Below are 25,525 nucleotides of genomic sequence, written 5' to 3'. Positions count from 1 at the left end.
GCAAGCATGGCAGCAGTGTTTGTTAGTGTGTGTGCAGTTCACTGTGGAAAGAGATGCCCCCCCCCCCTTCCCACCAATCTCAGCCCAAGACTCAGAGTAATGCAGACACATGGATGTACTGTAAAGAGCTTTAGCAAAAACATAATGATTTGCAATGAAGCGGATTTATATTAACTAAAGAGCGTTCTACACAGTATTTCACTGTCTCATTTGCTGTTGCTAAACACATAGGTTGCTGCATTATTGATGCAAACTATGGAATACCTTGACAAATAGATGTCGCGCGTTAGCAGTGCAGCAGCAGGTCTGTGCAGACAGTGCCACCCTCCAAGAGGTGAGGACTCGGTCCGTCTGAACGCGGCAGCGCGTGCTTCCACGCTCTGCGTGGCGACGCAGCCGAGATTGGTTTTTGGTCATGCTCCGTTGAAACACAATGTGGCCAGCACGGCTTGCAGCCCCCCTTTTCTCCAGCAGTGTCCTCAGTCTGCAAGGATGGTGCCCCACTGACAATAGGGCGGGGCCTAAAGGTGAACTCGTCAAGGTGTGTACACTAGAGGGCGCTCTGTGGGTCTGTTGTGCTGGTGATGAAACAAGCAGGGGCGTAACACTGGTCAAGTACAGCCACTTTGGTGTGGAGGGGCCCCAGCACCTTAGGGCCCCCCAACCATGCAGAGGGCCCCATTCTGCCCAAGGCCGATGAATATCTGTGCGATATGGGTGACTCAGGTGTGCATTAGTTTTTTGCACATTGGTATATCTTGAAAAATGTAATAATAATTTGCACATCTTAGATTTAGATATTGTCATACATCTATCCATTTTGCTATGTAATGTATGAATTATTTTAAAATGTTACATTGTTATGTACTTTTATGGTTTCAAAAGATATCCAAATCATTTTTATTTGGACTTTGACTTTGAACGGGGGATCCATCATTTTGTGTTATGTTTACTGTAAAACATTTTTTTTGTACGGGGTCTATGGTCTACTTGTTAAGTTGTTCACTCGAGGGGCAGATATATAAATTTGAATCTCGTCTCCATGCTTTACCAAACCTTGTGATTGTGGATTCATTTATACTTTCTCGACGTGACTGCAGTTCCATTAATTGCTAAATTTGGGATTGTTTAGAAGTAGATGATGACCACTGTAAACGAAGTGGACATTTACACACAAAACTGTCCAAAGACATCCAGATGTGGGACCATTGAGCTCCTGTTTTTCATCCTACTCTACGGTGGTTCATGCGGGCGGGGTTTCATGTCAGACTATTGCTACCAAAACTATTATATTTCGCCCTAAATATCCTTTACAAAACCATTGTATTTTTTGTTGATTTCCTATGAACTCCAATGAGGTGTTATTTTTGTAGAAGATATTTAGGACACGATGTTTCTGTCACATTATATTTTGGTTGCAACACCGGGGAATGAAGGATTAAACCAAACGATGAAGATGACTGGTAAATAATGACCTTATGAGTCCTCCTTCGCCGCATTCCTTAATATATGAGAATTTACCAGAGCAGTAAGTCCTCACCCAATAATCAGGTGGCCCATGTCCAAAGAAAGATGTTCTCTGCAGCACCAGAGTCTGATTGCCATGAAGAACGACAGGCAGATAAACCAACAATCCAGGAACCCCCCAAACAACACCGAGTGCGAGACAAAGCAGAGGAGGCAGAGGAAAGAGGTTGACAGGCCTGTGGGGAAGCCCAGTCCAAGGACCAGATAGAACCGCAGAAGAATGAACCCTCCTTGCAACACAAAGGAGGATGTAAGAGTCACAGGCCAAGAGGAACAGGGCCACAGGGCCCCCAACGAGGCCTGCATCACACCAAGTCATCACAACAGAATGGTAGATGGGAGCCAACCCGCCACACCAGGAGGAAATGTTACCCAGATCAAGGCCATGTCTAAAACACTCAAAGACCAGAAAGAACCAAAAGGAATACACAAAGTGACAAGGAGCCAACAAAACTACCCACAGGTGGACAGAAGTCCACAAGGGAGACTGCCGTAAGAACCAACACTCAGATGCTCCCCAATAGAGGCAAACAGGGAGACAGCAAGAACACCCTGAGACCAGAGACAAGGCCTCAGGATGTGTGGCAAACCACAGGTGGCCAACACAGAGAACGCCATCAAGAGGGAGTCTTGTGTCAGGGCGGCCACCACAGAAATACCAGCCCCCAGGCCAGACAGTCAAAACGAGGGAGTGCCCCAGACAACTAAGAGATAACAGACCCAGACGAACACTGAAGCTGAGTCTGAATACAGCAAAGCGAGCAAACACAAGATGCCATGAAGAAGTTGGGACACCAACAGCCACTAGGGAGATGAGACAATGGACAAAACCCAGTGAATCCAGGAGGGACTACCTGGGGCCATGAATGAAACCACAAAGCAGAGCAAAACTAACAGAACAGTGGACCGGCAGAATGCCAGAAGGCATTAATGAAAGATGGAGTTCAAGAAGAGGCCAGGCTGCTGCCCATCCCGTACTATCCATTGGAACCCAGAAGAGTAGGACAAGCGGAAAAGCACCATCGGTGCATGCAAGTGCCAACAAGATAGAGGGAAGAGATCACTGACATAATATCAATGTAAACAATATCGATTCCCTAGAATATCGGACAATAAATATTGTTTCTAAAAATATTGTCTTCCAATACTTAACGTACAAAAGCATAAATATTGATACCCAAAATATCATTGTCAAATCTATTTTCACTCATATCGATAACAAAATTATGGGATGCAAAAATATTGTGACATATAAATGCACACAAATGTCGGAACATTGAATTTTGACCGCATAAATAGCGGTAGAAATCTATATTTTTAAAGCAAAAATATACAAAATAACATTAAAAAATCAATAAGCAGTTAAAACGATCATGATTCTAATAACATTATAAGTTATGCATAATTAGAATAATCATAAATAATCCCCAAAAAAGAAAAACAAATTAAGACATTAAAATATTATTTCAAAAATGTATATATAGCACCTAGACTCTCTCAGCCCTCCATTAACTACCAACAAACAAACGTTTAAAATGAAACAAAAACTTTACTTTCCTCCAATGAAAAGCAACTTGACTCACAATTCAAGAACCCTAACGGAAAAACAGAAAAAAAGAGTGCAATGTACAGCAAGAACAGACATGTTAGTATGAAATAGCAAACAAAACAGGTGATTTTACATGTTACTGTGAAAGGGATAATATATTTTTAAATATTTAATTTTGTTATTACACAATTTTCAGATGAAATGAGAGAAATAGCAAGATACATCACACCACAGAAAGGAAAACAATTACTTGCTCATGTGGAATACACTTACAGCGAAGAAAGTACAAGCACAGAAAGAGTCAATTGGAAATGTACTAAATATTACCCTAATGCATGCTATATGAGTGCTACTACAAAAGTTGAATTTGTTATTAATGTAAAGGAGCACAACCATCCCCCAAATGTCACAGAAATTGAATTAAGGCATCCACTACAACATTTAAGAGAGTCAAGCACCCGCTTCTATGAGCCGTATGTAAAACTTTAAAAGATGTACTTCCCAAAGTCCCCGATCACATCCGAGGCCAACTACCACTTTTACCCACCTTAAAACACTTAGGGCCTGATTCCGATGTCAGACGGACCGGAGTCCGTCCGACATCGGTTTGGAACTGGAACCGAGTGACCTCCTGTCGTCGGTTCCAGCCCAGGAATTAGGATGCGACCCAACCCTGTTTGGTCGCATGCCTATTCTTTACAATGGAAGCATGCATTCCGACCGGAATGCATGCTCTCGTTCCAAAGAGCAGAGGTGCAGGTCATCCCTGCACCGGGTGGCATGGATGACCCCTAGGCTGCCATTTGGTGGCCTTGCACCCATAGCGACCCTTCTTGGGGCCCCCAAAGCAGATTCCCAATGTCTTTCTGTGTCGAAAAGGCCGGCGCAGAAAGGCAGTGGGAAGCTGCTATCTTAATCCCTCGGCTGGAAAGAGCCGGCCGAGGGATTACTGCAGGATTTCCGAATGACCCGTCGGAAGCCATTCGGAAAACCGATTCGGATTCCCTTCCGACCGACCCCATTGATATGATAATCTAAACAACAATAAATGTATCATGTTTTCTACCACAGATAATTTACTGAAACAAATACAGTATCAAATCAAAAATAACTTTATTCGGTTTCAAGAAAGAAAACCATAAAAGTACATAAATTCAGCAATACAATTCAAAGCTAACATGACCTCTTTAAAAACAGAGAACAATTCGTAAGATCCCACATTAAATATAAATGCACAATAAAATATAAGTGATTAAAATATGGTCTCGGACGAAGCACATAAAGAAAATACAGTAATACATTTTAAAATAATTTGAACAACTACAACAGCTGATAACGTTTTCTAATGGCAAGTGCCCCTTTAATAAAATTAGAGACCCCAATACATATTTCAAGTGTGGGTAGGGAATGCAGACAATTAAACGCATCAATATGGGAACATGGTCTAATTTTTAGGTCTCGCCTAGAGATGCAGCACGAATGCTATGCCAACACTTTGCGAGGCATGCAGTATACACTATAGTGTGGAAGCTTCGTGGAAGCTCTGCCCACTCTATGGCCCATCTTCTTGATTGGCTTAGGTTATAAATGCTGCCTTTCGATTGGTTTTAAGCTTGTTAGTCCCTCCCCATGATAGCCATGTCAGTCATTTGTATCCTTCCATGGCTACTGGCCCCTTCACTGCAGAGACTTTCTTCCTGTCCCTCCCTACCCCTCCTCCCGCAGTCTGTGACCTCTTGGGGGCCCCCGCCCACCCTCGTCCCGGTTGTGCTCGTGCCTTCTCCTTTATTTTCCTTTCCGAGCAAGTGGTCGCGCTGAGGGGAGAGAAGCGGTCTGTCTGTGTTTTGAGGTCTGACGCGGCACTTTCTGCCTCCTCACAGCGGCCGCTGGAGGGAGAGACTGGCAGCTTCTCCCGCTCTGAGCAGGCCCATGCAGGTTCCTCGCTTTCAGCAGAGAGGGGTGCTCCTTCCTCGGGGGAGGAGCCAGGAAGGCGGCTAGGAAATGGGGCTTGCCAGGTGGATGCAAATAAACACAACCGACGGCTGACAAATACGGCAATGTTGTTCTTGGGAAATAAAAAAGGCGCAGAGTCATGGGAACGCAACAGTGCCGTCCGCATTCCCAGGCGGGAAGCTCCTGCAACCGGGCTCCTTGGCGCTTTGTTCCCCTTGTAAAAATAATATAGGCTCCGAGTCATGAGAGCGCAACAGCGCCATCAGCATTCCCGGGCGGGAAGCTTCTGCAACCGGGCTCCTGGCGCTGCCCACTGCTGCGACCCAGTCACGACAAACTCCATCGCCCTCCGAACTCCCTGCAGAAAACACTGCTTCTTATAACTCCCATTGTTTTAATGTTGCCTAGGCACCACTAGTCATACAAGACTGCGAATTTAAATGATAGTCAGGGCTGCATATTTAATTTCTATATTTTATGAGATAGAACACACATGATAGTAGAGCCCGCCAAACCTTTCGTTTTTTTTAGATACTGGGAGCAGCGACTATAGCACAAGCATGATCGGGTGCAGCCTGTGCCGCGAGGCTTCTTTTACCAGGCTTCACCTCGCCTCTATCCTGGCAAGTGGGCACCATTAACTGGCAGCAATTCCCAGCTCATGCATGTCCACGAAATGCCCTACCATCCGCAGCGCTGCAATTGCAGCACACATCTCGGCTTTCCAAGCTCCTCTCTCCAATCAGTGTGCTGAAGCAACACAAGGAAGCTCGTTACAAAGCCAGCTTTGTGTGCAAGCGGGCATTGCCTTTCTCGATTCATGTTATTGTAAGGCTAGCCCTGGTGGGAAAAAGTCAGACTGTGTGTAGCGACACTCCCTCTCGCTCTTTATAGCTTATTATTAACACACCCTTTTTTGCATGTGAAAAAGTTTGGGGCACTTTTACGCGTAAGTATCCGTTTTACAGTTCTGACTTTTAGAAATTCCACTGATGGGGCACACGCACGCTTGTCTTTCAAATATTGCACGGAGGAGAAAGGTTGCTTTTACGTCAGCGGTCGATGCTTTCAGGGATGCATGCTGTGACTTCCCACGTCCACTTTGGGAGTTGGACGGCTTTCCAACTCCGGAAGTCTCGTGTAGCTGGGGTCTTTTGTCTATGAGAGGCGGGATGTGATGGACTTCCTTTTTCGTGTCTCCTCTTTCCATTTTGGTGGGGTGAGTGCGAGGCCTTATTTTGAGAGGTGGTAGCGCGCCGATGTGTAAAAGCCACAGGCTCAAGTGGACTTGGGCTTTATTTAGGGACAGGCCAGGGGGTCTGCTCTTTCAACACAGCAGGCTTGGTTGCACGTGGCGCTTTGTTGCCATGGCGAAACCTGCGTTGATTCACGTTTAAAATAAACTCGTCTCTCATACATACAAACACCTCTCTCGGCCAGAGATACAATCTGGGGATTCGCATGCCCTCGTGTTGGCTGCCATGCTGGAGGGACGTGCCCTCGCTACCACGGGCATGGATTGCAGGGAATGCACAGGGCGGCTAGTGGGCGGTGTGGGGGTCGGTAATGATGGTGGGGCCCCCACCTACACACACTCCCACGTGTAGGAGGTAGGCCAGATGGCAGAGCATCTGCGCTGAGCTAGGGGCTGGACGCACTCTCATGTATGGTAAGCAAGGATTAAGAGCCGAGGCAGCACTTTCTTGTTCGAGGAGTGGGACTTGCATGGCAGACCTTGGACGACCACGGCTATTGTTAGCTTTAGTAACGATGGCTAGCCTGAAAAGAAGGGCAGGTCTTACCTGGCTTCCGGTGCCCTCTTTACGAGGGGCAGCTGCTCCTGGCTCAGTCCAGCCGGGCTCGGACAACGCCGTCCAGACAGGCCCGCCGGGGTGTCTTCGTTGCGTTGTCGGTTTAGGTGGGGAGTGCAGGCCCGAGGAGGCCAGTGGGGGCCTTTGCCTGTGCCGGCCAGGCCCCCTGTTGTCGGTCTAGTGGTTGAGGTCTCCAGATAGTGTAGTGAGTCGCCCCCCCTCCTTCTATTCACCCCCTATCTAGTTACAACTGCGGGCCTCCACCTCCCCTGGTGCTCCGGCTCGGCCACGCTGGAGGATCGCTGGGTTGCGGGTCCTGTGGCTGGGGGTGCAGCATGGGGACCGGCTGGGGGCCGGAGCGAGGGGGGTCCTACCCGGGCATCCGATTGCTGGGTCAGCCCGTGCAGCGACTCACTGAAGAGCCAACCTCAGCCCTCTCCTCCTCCCCTCGTCGAGGTCGCGCCATGACGGGGGCAGGAGCGTTATGGACCGGGTGTGATTAAGATCGTCATGGTCAGGGCGGGCGTCACTGAGGCTGGAGAATAAGGTACATGCCTCGGTGCCTGCTGAATCATTCTGTGATTCTCCCCGTAAAATAAGTTGAATGTTTATTGTTGCATTTGGTGGGAAAAGCAATTAACAGGAAAGCGGCAAGGGAAATGTTAGGGGGAGTGGCGACTTGGCCATAAATACCGGTATGGGCTTTTAAGTCACGGACCCCATATGTGCTGCAAACAGTATGTGTTAATGTTTCGGATGCGCTCCGCGGTGCCGGGAGGTACAAAGGGATTTCTCTGCTGTAGTCCGTTCGATCGAATAAGGGAGCATGGTTGGGGGATACTGAGCAGCAGGGCTGGTCGAGTCTTAAGGAGTAATGGTGGGCGCTGCCTCATAGTTTCCTCGAAGCAGGCAGCAGTCGGCAGAAACAGGGTTCACGGGCTACTGCAACCCGCGAGTGCGTAGGTCTGCGGGTGCTCCCCTTATATGTTTCACCACTGGTGCTCATTTGGATGACGGTTCGTATTATGTGCAGGGACCTGGTTGCGGGACTTGGACAGTGGTCCGCGACGGTTATGAAGGCGCAGAGAATTAAGTGTAAGTTGTGGATCAAAGATGGCGGCCGCTGCACACGCATTCCATAGGTGACTGGCTGGGGCCGACAGGGTATCGGAATTCATGCACAGTCATGGCCAGCGGACCTGGATCTTGAATAGTCAATGGGGAGGTCGCTGGGCGAAGGTTGTGGGTACTACATTACCACGATGGTGGCAGTAGGGCCAAGTGCACTTAATGTTGTAGGGACAGGAAGGAAGCCGGGTCCGTTATATGCTATCCTTCCTGTGTGCCTGAAGTGCGGGAAAATCAACAGACATCCTGTGAGCAGTGGCTATTGTGAATGGATTGTAGCCTCTGTTGTATGCCGCACGATTGAGGCACGGCGCGTGGTTGGTGGGGTACAGAGCAACATATCCTTGCGGCGTCCCGATGGCTAACAGGAGTGTCCGGTTTAAGGTACAACCGAACATGCTGCGGTCGGCAGATACAATGGTCGCTAGCAGGAGCACCTGGGTATAGGTACCACTGAGCATGCTGCACTCGGCATAAGCAAGGGTCGCAGCCTCACTCGGTTGCAAAGTTTGGAGGCATGCTGCGGTGCCCCAGCACACGTTTTAAATGTTTTGACATTTGTATATAGGCGTATGACGGTTCTTGTTGTGGTACAGTCAGCGTTGGCAGCGTTTCCCAAGGTTGTCCGCAGCGTCGGGTCTGCGGGATTCTTCAATGGCGGCCGACCCTCGCGGGAGGTGTAACTGCGGGTGGTTGTTGGCAGCGCTGAGTGTGAATGGCCGATGCATCGATGATCGCAAGCACTTTTTGTTTGCGGTCAGTCCTTGGTGCAATCGCTGCAGGTGCTTGTTATATACGCAGTCCTGGTTAACCTGCTACCAGTTAAACTAGGATATTTAAGCCATACCACCCTGAATGCACCCGATCTCGTCCGATCTCGGAAGCTAAGCAGGGTCAGGCCTAGTTAGTACTTGGATGGGAGACCGCCTGGGAATCCCAGGTGCTACAATTTGGTATTTACTAAACAGGTATATCGAGGAGGTAAAGTGTTTCCAAATATGTTTAGGAATTTCAACTGGCTAACTGCACTGTTCATCCGCGCGCCTGCCCCACATATGTCTTACCCCCCCTTACAGCTGCGGGGCACAGGAGCTGCCGTGAAATTTATAATGGATAAATTGTGCTTCCCTGGCGCGTGTGCTCTTCAATGTGAGAACGGGAGGGGCTGCGGATCTCTGGTGGCTCCTATCTCCCCGCTGCTTTGTGTCATTGTGGTGGTTTTGAAAACGGTAAATACAGAGCTTTGTACTTTGGAAATTGGAAATGCGCACATTTCAAGGGAGGCACATCGAGTCCTTCGCTGCATTGTCTGTCGAGAATGATGTTTAGGGCAGTGCAGCAACATTGTCATGGTATCGGCGGCGTTAAGTGAAAGATTTTCAATATTATACACAAGCCTCAGTGCGGCGTATTTACCTTAGGCAACCAACAACCTGTGACAAAGCCAAGAACCCTGACATGTTGCAGGTTGATGTTCTTGCTTTATCAATATACCTGGAATGCAAGGGCAGAAACAGCAACATACTTGTCGGGCGACACAACTGCCAAGCAAAGAATTTTGCTTGCACGGGTTAGCCATACCCTGTTCCCTCACTACGGAGGAGAGAAAGTTTTTGCGGTTACTGCCTCCAAGGGGCTTTTTGATGTTCAGTTATCGGCTAACAGATAGTCAAGGGACCATTCATAAATGTGGGCAATTCCAAGGTGGTCGAAGCATCCTCATGCAGCATAAGTTAAAGCATTTAAGAAGGCTATTAAGGGATCATTTTCAACATGCTCTAGTACCCCTAAAGGTGTCGATTGTCTCATGAGTTCAGCTTTGCGAGTATAAACTCCTTAGGAGTTGCCTCGGTTCACTGGTCTTCATTTAATTAGCTTCCATGGGCAGTTCCAGAGTTTTCATTTTCCGTTAGGTTCAGGTATAGCACACCACCAGCTAAGGTCACATGACCGCAGATTATGCAAAGGCAGGTAAGGAAGTACCCTATTTGAGGTTCCCTCTTATAGCAAGAGCCTTTGCACCGCAGGGAGCTGTTACAGTTGATATGCCTCCTATTAAGTCACTTGGCATTCTGGTAATGATTATCGAGTTTCAGATGGAAGGGACAGGTGGTCTAGTATCGGTTACGTCTCTACAATGCCCCAGCTATACTGCTTCTATGGTTTCGTCTGGCTATGGCTGGGTTTCACACACACTTTACCTGTTTTACAGGGGGGTATGGTTGATTTCCGTTGATTGGTGGTGTTGTTTATTGTAATGGTCCCATTTGCGGTTGAGCTTGCTATTCACTGAAGGCGCTGTTCAGGGATGGATCCTTCGGCGGTGCCTCGGTGAGTGACTCGCGCAGGGCTTTGGGTTTGTGGGGCCTTTCCTTTGGAGTTGGGATGTTCGGTGTAAACCTCGGTGTCCTGTTTGGCACCTGGATGGCGTGCGCAGTGAGAAGTCTGTTTCGTATTATTGCATTGAGTGAAGATTTCGCTGCTTGGCCAACAAGGTCCTTTGGCCACCAGGGGTTATGCATGTGGCCCTTATCAATATCTTATTGATGTATGTGCTACTGATAACAAATGGTAAAATGGTTGTCTGTTTGGCCAGGGCTCGGCTAGTATGGTTTAATCTTTCTCACCTAACACTTGTGCACTATCGGCCTAGAAGCCAAGGATACTTCACGGGGCTCTGCGCACACCAAAGTGGGCCAAGATCTCACAAAGTACAGGATGAGACTGCGGTGTCAGTCATATATGGCGAATTATGAGAAATATGCCAGAGGTAGCGGATACGACATCTCAGACTTGATCAGTGATATTAGCATTCATCCTTTGTCCCAATATAGACAAAAGTCATGGACAGGCTCTGTTTTGCAAAGAATAGTTATGCTGTCTCTGCATGTGCCCCTTGCACAGTACAACAAGGTCAATTTTGTCTCCAACGCGGGGATTGTGCGCCACTATTCCGTTTCCAAAGGGCCCCCGCTTTCCGCACCTGGATTACGTGCAGGTGATCTGTCTGACTGTTGCGGAAGTTGATTAGTGTAATGGTCCCATTTGCGGTTGAGCTTGCTATTCATCGAAGGGAAACATTTCATTAACCCTGGGCATAATTTGCTAAGTGCACTACGCGAGCTACGCGTAGCACATCGCAAACTGCGTAGTACCCTGTTCGCACTGTGCAAGATGCCGTTTTCAATGATTGCACAGTGCGGACAGGCATCCGGCACTGTGCAATCATTGAAAACGGCATCTTGCACAGTGCGAGCTGTAGTTTTCTGCCGCTCAAGTAGATTTTTACTCGAGCGGCAGCTTTCTCAACGCGGACTGGTAGTTTCTCATCGCGAGCGGTCGCGAGCATACGCGACCCCTCACAATGAGAAACCTGACCTCCCCGCATTGAGAATCTCGCCGTGAGGTTTATTTTCCACGCTCGTGATCGGCAACTTGATGTTGCTGATCGCGAACGAGGAAAAAGTTGCGCCGGGATGTCATTTTGCTTGCTCGCGGTCGCCAACTTGACGTTGAGGACCGCGAGCAAGCAAAAAATGACAGCTGCACTATGCTACGCTACGCGTGTTTGCACTGTGCTATGTGCAATTCGCGTAGTGTGAAGCAGCGCAAACTTCGCAAACTACGCAAGCGTATCGTAGAGCTTTGCCCAGGCTTACATTTAATGAAGGTTCAACACATTAAGGTGACAGTTCCACCAGTTCAGAATGGAAGCATTGTCAATATGCAACGCAGGGAAGCCAGAATTGTGGCTTCAGTTATCTTATACAACTAACAAGCATTGTTAAAGCCAAGGGTACTGGCGTGTAGTAGGTACTGTGGTTTTGTAGTATATATCCGGAGGCAATGTCAGTAGCTGCAAAATATCAGTCTGCCTTTGCCAACGGTTAACAGCCCAATGGTGGGAAAGTATAATTTTAAACTTACTCAGGAAATTTCAATGGAAAGAAAGGCACTACGAAATACTGAGACTGCATTGTGCAAGTGGTTACGAGGGCTTTCATGGGGAACACCTGCGGGCATCATATAGAATCAGGTACCATGTTCACTGGGTGGGCATTCCCCTGCAGCCAAGGGCCTGTATCAGGTAGCTTCAGTTAAGACAAATTTACCCGCGCTTTACCCAGGGCAGCAGGCGGGTGGTGGTAGTTGTCAGCTAACTAGTGTGCTGTGGCACGGAATAGTTTGATGAACACTGCGTTAGTGCCAAATGGCGACAGGGTATTTTCTACCTTGTGGCGTCCCATAATTCAGGAAAGGGCAGGTAGTTGCACATAACTTTCCCCTCGGGTTCCACAGACTTGCCTGCCTCCTCCTGGGCTATCCTTCTGCGGGCTAGAACCAGACAATAGTCTTTTGAGACTGGGGTCCCTAACACATTGATAGTCAAGCGCTGGGGTAGATGTACCATGAAAGGCATGGTCACTACTGGGGTTGTCCCCAAGATCTGGGGTCAAACTGGGTTGGAGCATTATGTCTTCAGTCCTTGGGTAGCACCCAGCAACCCTCCAATACAAGTAAGGGCAGTTAGCGACAGAGAAGTATCAGTGAGTGGGTAACATACACTGGCTAGTTAGCCACCTCGTGCCCCGGGGGCATGCGCGCTTTACAAGTACACAAAGCTGCATCCAGAAGGGTGCCAAGTGGCATAAACCAGCAAAGAGGTTTAAGATGTGTGTCTCTGGCGTTACAGCTGGGTGGAGCCATTTAGAGGCACGGCCGGGGGAAAATAGTGTTCCCATGTCCTAGGCAGTGTGTGGCATCTCCCACATCATATGTTAGGCACTAGATTACAGACAGTGCACCCTGTATCGAATCAGTCAGATTCTCTTAGCGGGTATGCCTAGGGGGCTTCACCAGAGGGAGCTCAGCGGTCGATATTCCCATAAAGAATATGGGATGCAGGGCAGTGCTGGGGTTCAGCCGTGCTCAGTGTTCATACGCCTGTTATGGACACCCCTGTGCGCATTGATTTAGCAAGTAAAGGGACGGTACCAAGGTTAAGTATAATCCTTCTCGCCCTAACAGCCTAAGTTGGCAAGCGGGGGTTGGAACGGTCTCCTAACACGTGAGCTCCCGTCCCAGAGATGGGAGACACATGTGTCCAGACACACACGGTGCTAGAAGGGCGTCAGCCAGTGTGATCAGCAAATAGGCGGGGCATCGTGAGCCAGGGCGTCTGAAACTGTCCCGCCCTGAGTGGGACGGGGCTGAGTCATTTGACGCAGTGGAACTTTGCGGCGTGAGGTGATCCGTGCTTGGCACTACTTCACAGGCATAAAGGGCGTTTTTGTTTCATCAGACACTAGCTGATCCAAGCTAACGTCCAGGGCTATTGGGATATAGCTGGGGGATCGATAACCAGTAGGGATGTTATTTCATCTGATTTACAGGAGGCTATAGACCGAGAGTTAGCGGGCAAGACTATAGCTATTTTGGTGGGGGGCTCTGGCGGCGACGGTGGCCGCCTCCAGAGCTGTGGCGGAGTTACAGGGCGACCTAGAAGCAAATAGGTACCGAAGGGTACCTCTGCGCGGCACCATAGGGGGTGCCAGAGCCCAGGAGCCTCATGGGAGGTTCCTGGAATACCGTGTCGGCGCCCCGTTAGTCCTTCGGCGGTTGTGGGCCTGAACAACCGGGGGCTTGCCTTGCTACGCTCCGCCCTGAAAGGGGCGTGAGTAATAAGGGACCGTGATCCGGGAAGAGGATCACCAAAGGAGCAGCACAGATGAGGTTCGCCCCAGTGCTGCTCAGATGGTTGCCTGCCCTTGGATCGCCCGTAAGATAACCCACCATATTACATAACGGTGTATGTAATAAACCTGCAGCAGTTTCTTTCCCAAACAAAATGTGTGTGTTGTGTTTTATTTATGCGTGGAACATGCCTGCTATTGTGGGGGGGGTGGGGAGTGTTGCCTCCTGCTGGCGCTATGAAAAGAAGCACACCATGTATAGAAATGCCGTCAAAACTGCAAAGACTCGATTCTTGCCTTAAATCCTGAAGCCTATACCCCGCCCTTTCCTAACTCGTCATAGGGAGTGGACCAACCCTATGACGAGTTGGGAAAGGGTGGGGAGACCATGCTGTCCAATCCCTGAGTGACAGGAAGCCCCAGCACTACAGGGCTCCTGCCTGAAATGCCCGGGCTTAACTTTACCCCTGCATTACCGAGGGGCGGAGATTCATCCTGGAAGCTATATCTTTGCTGAGCTGATGAATTCACAGGCCTCAGGGCTGTGAGATCATCAGCCCAGCAAATAGTGTAGACTTTGGGCCTCGGGCAGATATTGGTAATGCAGAGGCCTGCTAAAGACCACAAACATGACACCGGTGGGTGCAGCATCCTCAGCAAGATCATGTGTGCGCAGGAGCATTTTTTTAAACAAAGGAAGTGCTGTAGCTTCAAAAAATTTAATTATATTTTCACCTGCCCGAGGGTGAGACAAAGGGGGTGGAGCTCCAACACCCTAGAGCACAAACCGGCTCTGGCCTACAGTCTTTCTTGTAACTTTTCATAATAAACAGATCAGCCCTGTAGCCTTGTTCAATGACTTGTCACCATAACCAACTGAGTCCTGTTATATCATGCAAAGGCTTCCCTACAAGACACAATGCAATACATATACTGTTTCAGCGGAAGTGCACAACTTCCGCCCAATCAAAATCTGTACACATGAGTATCAACATTTAGGTGGAGCCAAAAAAGCCATCTCGTAAATCAACCTTAAGGTTCATTTTTGTGTGATAGCATTAGGAAGGATCGCTGCACTGAAACACCAGACTCAAGAATAGTGAAATCCCAAAACTCAAAGGGGTATTGCAAGATACCATTGACTGCTTTTAAAGAATATTGAGAACTCCATCTTACCTGTCAGCTGCAAAAATATGAAGAAGCCCTCAGAACACTGTGCGAAGAGGTCAGGGTCTTCAGTAGAATGTGTGTCAATGTGAACTGCATAAGGTGGGCACGCAATTTTATGAGTAAACCTCAAACCCAGCTACGGAAGCTGTGATAAAAGCCCTACTTCATAGAAATCCGTTCCATCGCCCACATGGCGAGGTGGAAATCTATACCAGCCCTGCACCTTCATCTAGGAAGTCAAAGCAAGCATTCCTTTCACATCGCAGGCTTTCTGTCTAAAGTCTCTTGTGCGCCAGTGGTGTGCTGGATCCACCCCTTAAGACCCATTCCTCTTCCACCCCGCACTCATGGCCTTAATGGCTTATGCCCTTTGGGGAGTTCTTCATCTCTGGCCTCGCCACCTGGTTGAGAACTTGCACACAATGGCATCCCCTACACCTATATTTTATTGGTCCTGTTCATGATTCTGGCTCACCTATCCGGAGTTCCTCTCGTCAATGATTTCCCCCTGCAGATCAAGATCAAATTCCACTGCATACTCACCTACATTTCACTGCAGTGAACCAGTTCTTATCCACAATAACAGCAGCCTAGTTAAGACTGTTGATAAAGAGTGCAGTACAAAAATTGTATCTCCACTGAAAATAATAAAAAGGGAAGATGGTCATTTATATTCCACTATGCAAACTGTTTCATTACTAAGCAAATTATCTTAAACAAAGGTACATTCTACACCTGTGAATGACTCAATGTTCAAACACAACCGCATGCTAGTATTTGGTAGAACTGAGCTTTTATAAAAATTAAAAAAAAAATATGTAAAAGCTGTCCTGCGACATTACCTGACCAGTCTGCTTGTATCAACATTTGTCAGGTGTAAGGATTTATTAGAACATGAGCAGACCCTATCAATGTCACTCCTCACCAGCTGACTAAGAATGTTGTCACATGAGAACAGGCAGCTTAGATTGCTAGGTAATAAAAGGATGGACTAGACTAGAAAGAATTAGAAGACCATCTGGGTTAGTCATGAGAAGCAGGAGAGGAGGGGGAGGGAGCATAACATTAAGACTGGGCAAAGCACTACGCTACGCTCGCGTAGTTTGCGAAGTTCGCGCTACTTCGCACTACGTGAATTGCACGTAGCACAGTGCGAACACGTGTAGCGTAGTGTTGCGTAGCTCTGCGGTCATTTTTTGCTTGCTCGCGGTCCTCAACGTCAAGTTGGCGACCGCGAGCAAGCAAAATGACATCCCGGCGAGACTTTTTCCTTGTTCGCGATCAGCAACATCAAGTTGGCGATCGCGAGCATGGAAAATAAACCTCTCGGCGAGATTCCCAACGCGAGGAGGTCAGGTTTCTCATTGCGAGTGGTCGCGTATGCTCGCGACCGCGATCGCGATGAGAAACAACCAGTTCGCGTTGAGAAAGCTGACGATCGAGTAAAAATCTACTCGAGCAGCAGAAAACTACAGCTTGCACTGTGCAAGATGCCATTTTCAATGATTGCACAGTGCCGGTTGCTTGTCCGCACTGTGCAATCATTGAAAATGACATCTGGCACAGTGCGAACAAGGTACTACACAGTTCGCGAAGTGCTACGCGTAGCTCGCGTAGTGCGAAGTGCACTTTGCGTAGCTTCGCGAAGTGCTACTGTTCGTTGGTACCCATACCCCTCCTGAATCGATACTGTGATCTAACAATCACCCCTGTATCCAGCGCCCAGGTTTCCAATCTGGCAAGGAGAACCCTACCCAACAGTTTTGCATTCGCATCTATTAAGGAGCAAGAAGGGTCACTCCTATTACCCTTTTTAAAAACAGGGACCACTATGGCCTCCTTCCAGGATGCCGGGATAGGACCAATTATCACTGCTTTAAACACATTAGCTAATAATGGGGCCCAAAAGGGAGAGTTAGCTTTAAAAAGGTCCAATAGGACTCCATCCGGGCTGGGGTTTTTCATGCTTTTTCCTTTAGCTATGGCCATATATCAAACATGGATGATGGATGGCCCATTCAAAATGTGCCAACCATCCACTCAGATATACACCATACATGGTGAATACCAAAAAACTAATGTACCATTTGTATATGCCCTACTACCTAATAAACAGACTAGTAGTTACTACAAACTACTAAACAACATTAAAAGTAAACTACACCCCGAACACAATATTAGATATTGTACACGCCATGATTCAAACTATCCCAAAACGTTTCCCACACACACAGCCATACTAGGATGTCACTAGAGACAGGACGCTTGCCTGCGCTCGTTCAGACATGAAGTAGTTTTCCCTTCCGGGCCGACATTTAAGGACCTCAGTGTGATTCGTTCGATCTGAGGACATAAGACTTTTGCCCATGCCCCATTCAACCCCCTTGCCGCCTTGGAAGAGATTAATTCTCTTGTGGGGAACTTTAGGTGGATCACTTTGATAAAACGACATAGAGGTTACCCAACTCCATTAATTGCGTTTGGATTCTTTTTGAACATATCTGGAGAGAGAATATATCCTATTACCGGACTCATAGCCACGCCGTGCAGGGGCCAGTTGCTCCTGCTTGTTCATCTGTCTACCCCGCCCCAGGAGCTACGTTGGGCTCCTTTTGGCTGTCACTCCCTGTCCTGATGAAGACCCGTATTGACTAGCTAGTAACGCTACCCTGGGTTGAAACGTCGACATTCTTTCAAGGATCAGTTGAAAAGACTCTGCATAAAGACCTATTCAATCCGTCTGCAGACTGTTTCAAATATTTGCTTTTCTGGCCTTTGTAAATTATCAATACCTCCATAAGTCACACTGTATATATTACGCACCTTTCACCACAGCACTGAGCACTATATGTCACTTTGTCACAAGTATGTTTCACGATTATTCTTTGACAGCCATTGTAAGTAGCTATTCATGAATGATGCAATTCATAAAGCTGTTTTGAATACTATTTATGGTCTCTATGTGTGTTAGTCCTGATTAATCTACGTACAAACAAACCAATGAAGGTTTTTTGCTAGAAGTAATATTCTTTACCCGACAGAACCGTTTGTATCATTTTGATAAACTGCCCAGGTTCTGAGGGATACTGGGTTACCCCATTGTGATAATAATAATCCCCTGTGTACATGCACTCCAGTTCCTGCACACCAAGGGCATTACAGTCCATGCTGTGCAGGAACCTCGTGTGGCATTCACATTGCGGTGCCTTTTTCAAAGGGACCATCACGCTGCCTGCCATTCGACTTTTAAGTCATTATCGGGCAGGCGGCAATGAGTTTCAGGGGTGTGGGAGCAGGGCGGTGGCAGCCCGTCCACTCCCGCACCACCAAAACTCGTAATCAGGCCCTAAGGATCTGTTTACGAGTTTTTGGTGGAGCGGTGAAACGGCGGTTCAAACTGCCGCGCCAGCGCCCCGCCAAAGCTCACACCGCTCGCCCGCCAGATTACAACTTTTTAGTAGTCGGGCAGGCGGGTGGCATGGTGGTCCCATGGAGGTGCATCTTTCAAAGGTAGTGGTACCATTAAAAACGGACCGCGCTACAAGGTTCCTGTAGTGCATGGGCTCGAAAGTCCATGCCGTGCAGGAACCTATGTGAATGCACACAGTGGGGCACAGGTTATGCCCCCCTGTGTTCAGCCACATATGTTTGAGGCACAGGATGGCCCTGTAGGGTGCCCTTTGTTTCCTCTCTGCCAGGGTTTTCATGGCAGTTGAACCGCCATGAAAAGCCTGGCTGAGAGGAAACTCGTAATATGCTTGGCAGGACCATGGTGGTCCTGCCACGAATATTGTGGCCTCTGACCGACGCTCCTATGCCAGAGAACAGCAGCTCCCTGGCATAGCTGGCATTCCCAGGGCGGTCCGACTGCCCTAGGCATAATCGGGCAGTCGGACCGCCAGTGCAACGTTGACTGGATCCGCCACCACCACGCTACCACGACTCTGGCAGTCCTTGGATCGCCAGACTCTTGATAGGGCCCTAAGTGTAAAGTACACAACAAGCAGTCAATTTGCCTTTGAAATTATAGTACTAGCCTATATCCTTCCCACAGAAGTAGCCAACTACTACAACTTACTTATAGATAATCCTTCTACCAACAAAATGAACACAAACTAAGTCCCCTAATCGACTATATTGAAGACTCCAGGGATGTCAGACTGCACAGTTCAGGAAACGGACGCCAACCCATATTCTAAATACCATTGTGGAACGTCTTTGACAGTACCATTGCACAGGAAGGCAAAACAAACAACACAGTGTAGGATGCCACAATGCCTTCCAATCCACACCTAGGCAGTGCTCAACATGCACTATAAATATTTACTGAAACCCTTCAAAAAAACGAAGTTTCCAAGAATTACGAAGGGAACAATTACTAACCCAAAACAAACTTAAAGTAACCAAATAAACCAAAAGAATGTATGACATACTACAATGTAAAGTAAAACTCTTTGTTAGCAGCAAAGGAGTACACTACTTACAATAAATAGCCAAAACCCTATTATAAACATCTAATTCCCTACACAACACCCAATACAACTCAAACTAGTAACAATTAAATATTTTATGTTTAAAACGTTTTTATTGAGACAAAACAAACCATGGGGGAGGGGGACAGGAGGCAGGATACGTGGAATACAGTCAAAGAAGAAGGGATGCATCTCCAGAGGGTTGGCAATAGGTGAAGCGTTGGCTCAGAGGGAAGAACACAGTAAATGAACGCTAGAATTACAAGCTGTGGAATCCCACGCGCGTATCCGACACCCAAAAGCAGAGCAATAAAACCCCCCCCAATCAACCCCTCAACAGAACACAGTCCCCCCCCTCCCATCCCCCATCCTCCCAGTACAAAAACAACAACACTCCCCCCTCCCCCCGTCCTATGGTCCCGCAGCAAAGTAGCCCTAACCAGGAAGCCCCGCACAGCCCCCCCCCCCCCCGCCGGGGGTCCCCATCTCACATGTAAGCTAGTCCGCCGGGGTCACCGGCGGCCGCAGCCTGAGAAGCCTAAGATACCTCGGGCAGGTGAGCTCCCGGAATTCAGTGGACAGCAGCGCTAGAAAGGGTTGCCATAGCTCCTCAAATTGGTCTATCTCCCCCGCAACCGTAAGCGACAGCTTCTCCATCCCCAGCACATGCCAGAGTCTGTGCAACCAACCGGTGATGGAGGGGGCGGTGGATGTGCGCCAGTGGATCAGAATGTTCTGAACCGCAGACCCCAGCGCTATCGCAATCTGCCTACCCCTGCGGGACTTCAGTGGGTACATTAGGTCATTGGGGAGGCCCAGCAGGACATACGCCGGGAGGCGCGGCAGCTCTATGCCAAAGTGCTCATCCACCTCGTCCAGAACTTCCTTCCAGTAGGCGGTCAGCACTGGGCAATCCCATAGGATGTGTGTAAGGGTACCTTCCTGCCCGCAGCTCCGCCAGCACCCCTTGTCAGTGTGTCTATGCATTTCATACAGTCTCTCCGGGGTGTAGTACCAGTATGTGGACACTTTAGTGAAGGTTTCCGTAAGGCCCGTGTGGTATGCAGAGTGCCGCGCCCGATACGCAATTTTGTCCCATTCCTTGTGGCTGAGTGTCCTACCCAATTCCCTGTGCCAACGCTCCCTCCCCGGATTGTAGTAGTGAAACGGCGGGGGTTGTAGGTGTTTGTACAGATCAGTGATCAGTTTAGCGTCGGAGGTCCGAGTAGCCAACCACCGCTCATACGGTGTAATTGGACGGGCAGCGGCGGCACGCACCTGAGGCTGGAGGGCCCAATGCCGAACTTGCATGTAGCGCAATCTGTCCAGCTCCGTCAGGCCGAACTCCTGGCGGAGTTGCTGAAAAGGAACCACTCCTTCCGGGCCATAGATCTGGAAGAGTGCCCTGCAGCCCGCCTGCACCCAGTGGGAGAAAACCCCCGGCTCCATCCCAGGGGAGAAGTCCGGGTTGCCCGCAATGGGCGTGAGCGGCGAAGGGAAGGTGGTAAGGCCCCGGGCCTCACAGACCGCGTCCCACACACGCAGGGGGACCCGCGTAACAAAGGAAGCGTAAAGATTAGCGGGGCGGTGCGCGCGGCGCAGGAATGGAACCTCTTGTAAGGTGCGGCCCGCCACTGCCTGGTCTTGGAAGAGCCAATGTTTGTCGGACTCCCACCTGCTCCACTCCACCAGATAGCGGAGCTGTGCCGCCTGAAAGTACTTACGGAGGTCCGGAATGCCGAGACCCCCCGCTTCCGGAGCAAGCGTGGAGAGGACCCTCTTCATGCGTGGCCTGCGGCCCTGCCAGACAAAGCGGGAGATGTCAGCCTGCATTTGTCGTATCCAGCCCACCGGGGGTTGGAGTGGAAGGGCCCGGAAAAGATATAGTATCTGGGGCAGCACCGTCATTTTGACCGCCGCGATTCGCCCCAGCCAGGACAGCAGGCCCTTGTTCCAGCGGCCAAGCTCGTCCTTGATCTTCCTGCTGAGGGAGGCATAATTGGCCGTAACCATCTCCGACAGTGTAGGCGCCAGCAGAATCCCCAGATACGGCACCGTGGACGAGGACCACTGCATGGGGAAGAGCCGTTGAAGATCCCTCCTGGTTTCCGCAGCCAGGGACACGTCCAGTGCCATCGACTTGCTCATATTCATTTTGAAGCCGGCCACCCCCGCGAAGGCGTCCAACTCTCGGAGGCAAGTAGGCAGCGACCTCCTAGGGTCGTCCAAAGTCAGCAGGACATCGTCCGCATAGAGACTGACGGTGTGGACGTACTGGCCCATCCGGACCCCGACAGCATCCGGATTGTCACGAATCCTCTGAGCAAACGGCTCCATGTAGAGGGCAAACAGGAGCGGCGAGAGAGGGCAGCCCTGCCGCGTGCCGCGCTCGATGGCAAAGCTACCAGAGCTACACCCGTTTACCCGCACCGACGCTGAAGGATGCTTATAGCAATTAAATACCATGGTGCGGAACTTATCGCCGATTCCCAGTTTCTTAAGGACCCGCTCAAGATACGGCCAGTGAACTCTGTCGAAGGCCTTCTCTGCATCAACGGACAACAACATCCGCTCCCCCGAGATCCTTGAGGCCTTCTCCAGAACATGTGTCACCCTCTTGGTGTTGTCAACCGTCTGTCTACCGGGCACAAAACCAGCCTGGTCCGCCTCCACCAGGTCGGGGAGGTGTGGACCCAGCCTGGCTGCGAGAATCCCCGTGTACAACTTGAGGTCGACATTTAGGAGAGAGATGGGCCGGTATGAGCCGCAAAGGGCCCGGTCCTTCCCAGGCTTCGGGATTACCGCGACCGTCGCCCTCAGGAGATCCGGAGGGATGGCTCCCGGTGCGGAGAAAGAGTTAAACAGCCGCGTAAGGACAGGGGCCACGGCCGTGCAAAAAGTCTTGTAGAATAGCGACGTGAACCCGTCCGGGCCCGGGGCCTTGCCATGTTTCAGCCGCGCAATAGCTGAAATCACTTCCTCCACATGGATGTCCCGCTCCAGGTGGTCAGCCTGAGCCGGGTCCAGTACCGGGAGGGTCACCGACTCCAAATAGCTATCGGTCTCCCGTGGCGGGGAGGGCTCCTCAGCATACAGCGCCTCGTAGAAGCCGCGGAAAGACTCCGCTACTTCCGCGTCCCCGGAGACAACCCCCCCGTCCGCGCCCACCAATTCTTTCACGACGCTGCGCTGTTGCGCGACCCGGAGCCGGTGTGCTAGGAGCTTGCCACATCTGTCCCCCCCAGTGTAGTAGGCATGTTTCAAACGTAAGGCGGCGTACTCCGCCCTATCAAGATCCAGAGCCGAGAGGAGCTTCCTCGCTGCCTTCAACTGCCTCCAGACCCTCGGCGCTCCCGTACGGCGGTGGACCTGCTCAAGCTCCCGAACTTGAGCCGTCAACTCATCCCTCTTCAGTTGTCGCTCCTTATTCTCGGCTGCAGAGATAGAGATGAATTCCCCCCGTAGGACGGCCTTCAATGCCGCCCACTGTGTCGCCTGCGAGGTGTCAGTGTTGCTATTGTGAGTGAGATAGTCCTGTATGACCTCCCCGATGCGTTGCACCACCGATTTTTTGTGTAGAAGTGTGTCCCGGAGGCGCCACACCCCCCGAGAGGGGGAGGCCGCCGGCCACTGGAAAACGCCGATAACTGGAGAGTGGTCAGACAGGGTCAGGACCCCGATGTCCGCCGCCGTGGCAGCGGCACGCATCGGTCCACTCACCAGGAGGTAGTCCAGCCGTGAGTAAGTGCGGTGTGCGTGCGAGAAGAAAGAGTAGTCCCTATCCGTGGGGTGCAGGGAGCGCCAGAGATCATGCAAGTCCATGTCCGCAATTCGGGCCTTCCCAGCCTGGGACAGTTCCCCCGTCTGCGGGAAGCGCTGCGCCGATCTGTCCATCCCAGAGTCAAAGACAATGTTGAGGTCTCCGCCCAAGATAACGTGTCGGTCCGGGGAAGCAGTGACATCCACCAGCGCGGAGTCTAGGAAGCGCTCCTGGTGCTCGTTTGGGCTATAAACGGAGCCAACCGTAAATGCTATGCCTCCCAGGCTCATGCGATACGCAAGGAGCCTCCCCTTCTGTTCAGCACACTTATGCAACACCTCCCCCCGAAAGGAGCTCGCTAGGAGAATGGCTACCCCTGCCGTCTTGTTCGCTGCCGAGGAAAAGAACTGGGTGGGGAACTTAGCAGAGCGCATCCTGTGGCAGTCTCGGGGCAATAAGTGTGTCTCCTGCAAAAGGCAAATGTCCGCCTGCGTCCCCTCCAGCAACGACAGGATCGCCCTGCGCTTCACCGGGTTATTCAGACCCTGAACATTAAGGGTCACTACCTTTAGGCCCGGCATTCCTCGCAGGGATCGGGAGCGCCATGCAATGGGTAGGGAATCAGCGGGTGGGGCGCGCGGGGCCGCAGCGCGGGACAAGCCAAGACAAAGCGGGCAAAGACAACATCGGACGGGACCTTCCCAACCCCAAAACAACCCCCTCCCCCACCCAAAACACAACCTTGGCAACTAGCCATCCCCAAACTCAAACACCCCATAGTCTCAGTCAAGCCCCAAAACGGGCAAGTCCGTAGAAAATAGCAAAGTGGACGTCCAGCCACTCACCTCCGCCCGCTCCCCCCCAACCCCCCCGCCCCGTGCCAAGCATGTTAAGAAGCTAAAGACATCTCCCCCCGGAGTGTATGTTAGGCCGTCAAGGCCACGCTAGAGGAGCCGATCGAGTCCCCGGCCGCCGCCCTCAGGGCGTCTGCCATGTCCGCCCTAATGGTAGGGGAGTCCGGGCGCCCTGCACTGGTCGCTGAGCGCCGCCTCGATGACCTCCGCCGATTCCGTCCCTCCGAGGACCTCCACGACGGCGTAGCTCCCTCTTCCTCCGCTGCCGTGAGCCCCAGGACACCACAAATGTCTTGCAAGGAGCGTAGCTGATGCAATACCCCGTTCCACCGAAAAATCAAGCGGAAGGGGTGACCCCAAGAGTACGGCGTCTCATGCTCGCGCAAAAAGTCAGTGGCAATCCTAAAGGACCTGCGTTTCTGTAGAGTGATGGCAGAGAGGTCCTGGTACAGCGCCACCGGCCGATCCCGAAAGGTCAGGGGCTGTTTCTTGCGGGCTTCAGCCATGATACGCTCCTTTAGTGGAAAGTCGGGCAGGAAGGCCAGAATGTCCGGTGGGGGTGCCGATGGCTGGCGCTGGCGGCCAACCCTATGCGCCCTGTCGATGCTGATGGGAAAGTCCGCGGCCTCCCCCAGGATTTCTCGGAACAGGGCCCGCAGATAGCCCCCCAGATCGGACCCCTCATCCGCAGTCGGCACGCCACGCACTCGGATGTTGTTCCTCCGAGATCTGTTCTCGAGGTCCTCAGAGTGGGCCTGGAGCTCCACACACTGTTCCCGGAGGCGAAGAACGTCCTGCTGGAGGTGGACTATCTCCTCCGCTCGCTGTTGGCCCTCCGTCTCCACCGCCTCCACACGCTCACCTAGGCCCTCCACCTCTCTGCGCACTTCTCGGACCTCGCTGGCCACCTCCCGCTTCAGTGTCTGGAAGTCCTCCCTGAGGGAGCTAAACAGTTCCTCCATGAAGGCCCTCGTGACGGGTGGCTCCCCTCCAGTCACATCCGCCGGAGCCCGGGAGGGCCCCGGCGAGGGCTGTGTCCTGTCCCGCAAGTGCTGGGCCCTGCCAAGCATGTCCGGCAGAGTACGGTCCCCTTTCTTCAGGCCTCCTTTCCCAGCCATCGTCAGCTCCGCAGTCGGGCCCCGATCCAGGCGCCCCAGAGATGCTCAGCCGCCGGCAAGCACTCGGGCCGGGGGATCCCCCACAAGTGAGGTCGCTGCGTCACAGGTGACAAAATGGCGGCCGAGCCCGGTCACCGTCAGCCGCAAGAGCTAGCGTGAGACAACCAAGGGGGCCGCAGCGAGGGGGTCCCAACAGCTCATCCCTCCGGTAGTCAAGACAGCAATATCGGGAGGTCGTGTGCAGCCAGCATCCAGGGCTCAGCGGAGGTCGCCACCACTGCTCCTTCGGGGACAAAATGGCGGCCGGGCGGAGCAAGCCACACCGACTAGGCCCGGCGACACCCCCGGGGCCTCCGAGGTGCCCCGCCGTGAAATAAGTTCCACCACCGGCCCCCGTTAGTCACGCACAGGGGGCCAGATGATCCGGCCCCAACAAGGAGTCCGCCGTACCTCGGCTAGGGGTCAGGGCCTCCGCAGTGCCAGGTGTCGC

At 51.1% G+C, this 25,525-nt stretch overlaps 1 protein-coding gene and 1 pseudogene across 1 annotated transcript in view; both read left to right on the top strand.

The window, feature by feature from the left end:
* Positions 1–25,525, top strand: part of LOC146786163 (uncharacterized) — a 656,587-nt gene that overhangs the window by 342,600 nt on the left and 288,462 nt on the right. The window lies entirely within an intron of this gene.
* LOC146786164 (5S ribosomal RNA) lies at positions 8,802–8,920 on the top strand (annotated as a pseudogene).

The sequence above is a fragment of the Triturus cristatus genome, chromosome 11, assembly GCF_964204655.1.
Source record: "Triturus cristatus chromosome 11, aTriCri1.1, whole genome shotgun sequence".
NCBI lineage: Eukaryota > Metazoa > Chordata > Amphibia > Caudata > Salamandridae > Triturus > Triturus cristatus.
This window is presented reverse-complemented; position numbering and strand designations above follow the sequence as displayed.